Raw genomic sequence first — 2,202 nt, 5'->3', positions numbered from 1 at the left:
GTTGGGATCTGAACTCAGGTTCTCATGATTGAGCACCAAGCGTTCCTACCCCCGCCCTCTGAGCTTTTGTCTGTGTTTGGACAGGGCTCACACACAGCACAGGCTAGCTCAGAGTGCTCTGTGTAGCAGAGGATGACCTGGAATTCCTTGACTCTCTTGACTTCACTTCCCAAGAACTGGGATTGTAGGTGTGTTTGCTGGTTTAGGGGATCCTAGGGACCAAGCCCAAGGTCTCCTGCATTTTAGGTGCACACACCACCTACTTAGTTACATTCCCAGCCTTAGCTTTATTTATTTTTATTGAATTGTTTGTTTACTTTATTATTTATTTATTTATTTAATGTAAGTACACTAGCTGTCTTTAGAGACACCAGAAGAGGGCATCAGATCTCATTACAGATGGTTGTGAGCCACCATGTGGTTGCTGGGAATTGACCTCAGGACCTCTGAAAGAGCAGTCAATGCTCTTAACCACTGAGCCATCTTTCCAGCCCCGTTTGTTTACTTTAGATATCAATTCATGGCATGACTCCTGTTTCAACCTGTAAAGTGCCGGAATTATGGGTATGTGCACTCCTCCTCCTTCCCCTCCTCCCCCTCCTCCCTCTCCTCCTCTTCTTCCTCCCTCTCCTTCCCCTCCCCTTTCTCTGGGCCTGAACCCAGGGCTTCACACACGCTAAGCACATATTCCTCCACTGAGCTACAATGCTAGTTAATTCTGAGGCTCTTTACATATGAACGGGAGGGCTGCCGGAACCGTATTCAACACCTCCTTCCTTTCTTTGTATGTTCCCAGTCATCTCTCAGGGTGGTCTGGTGATAAGGGTGCTACTCTCTGTCTTATGGGAAAGGGAACTAGAGCTCAAAGAGGTTCGGATACCAGACAAAGGTGTGCCAGGAAGCCACCTGGAGAAGAGCCCCTCCCTTCCCAGGCCTTGGCACATCTTGCATCTACAAGTTTGGGCTGGCTGAGGCTTGCTGTATAAAGGACCTCTTCCACTTGCACATAGTATTTTTTAATGTGTTTGTTCAGAGAGAGAGAGAGACAGAGAGAGAGAATGAATCAGTGACCCGCCATATTTATAGAGTTCAGAAGACCACTGTAAATATTGGCAGAAGTAGGTTCTCTTTCTACCATGTGGGTCCTGGAGACCAAACAGCTCACAGGCCTTGGTGGCAAGTGGCTTCCCTGGTAAGTCACCTCACCAATCCCTCATATAATAATAATAACTAATTGACTACTGAGTACGGAGAACTAATCTGGGCTCTCCAATTCCCAACCCCACTGACCTACTTCCTCAAACCAGAAACCATCCTAATAATGCCAGCCTTGTATGAATCCAGCACAGGATCAATTGAGGGTCATGTCAGAGCTTTCTGGATTTCATTACCTCCCCAAATCTCCAGAACTGACCACCGAATGTCTAAACCATGAGGCTCTGAGGAACGCTTAATTCAAACCACAGCTGAATCCCACTTAGATTAAAGGCAGTGAGTGAAAGTAGGCTCCAAGGCAGGTCAGAAAATGGCTTAACAGCCTGGGACTCTGCTTGGCTTGGGCTATGCACACAGTCTTCTAACAATGCATTGATAACCTAGGGCCTTCATCTGCTTGTACCAGGCACCCACACCCCTTTCCTAGTGATGTACCCAGAAACCTGGCACAGCTAACTGCTGAGTTGACTGTCCACTCCACTCTGAACAATGATGCAGAGACATGGCAATCAATGTAGCTCAGGCACTTGCTGCTAAGGTTGAAGACCTGAGTTCAATCCCCAAGAGGAGATAACTGACTCCTGAAATTGTTCTCTGGCCTCCAGAATTGCCATGACACGTGTATGCCCAGCTCAATTGATAAATGTAATAGTGAGAACATACACACATACAAAAGCAAGCAGTAGAATGCCATCTTCAGTCCTTGGTGACCCTCAAGCAGAGTTTCTGTTCAAACGGATTTCTCATTGTGGTCAGCCCTGCCTGGACTGGTTCACATAGTAAGGAGGACTATGGGCTCAAGTGCAGTTTTTATGGCAAATCCCCTATTTACCATCTTATGCACATGCATAATAGGCCGTGCATACGAATAGCATCAGATATCCTCGTGGGGAAGGGCGTGCACAGCAGAGGTTTCCTTTAACCCAATCCTGTCAATCAAAATAAGGAGGCACAAGTGCTGAACCCCTTAGCAATCAAACCCCTCTT

The sequence above is a fragment of the Mus caroli genome, unplaced genomic scaffold, assembly GCF_978045245.1.
Source record: "Mus caroli unplaced genomic scaffold, Mus_caroli_1 scaffold_11, whole genome shotgun sequence".
In the NCBI taxonomy this organism is placed as follows: Eukaryota; Metazoa; Chordata; class Mammalia; order Rodentia; family Muridae; genus Mus; species Mus caroli.
The sequence above is the reverse complement of the archived record's forward strand: the minus strand, read 5'-3'. Positions refer to the sequence as shown.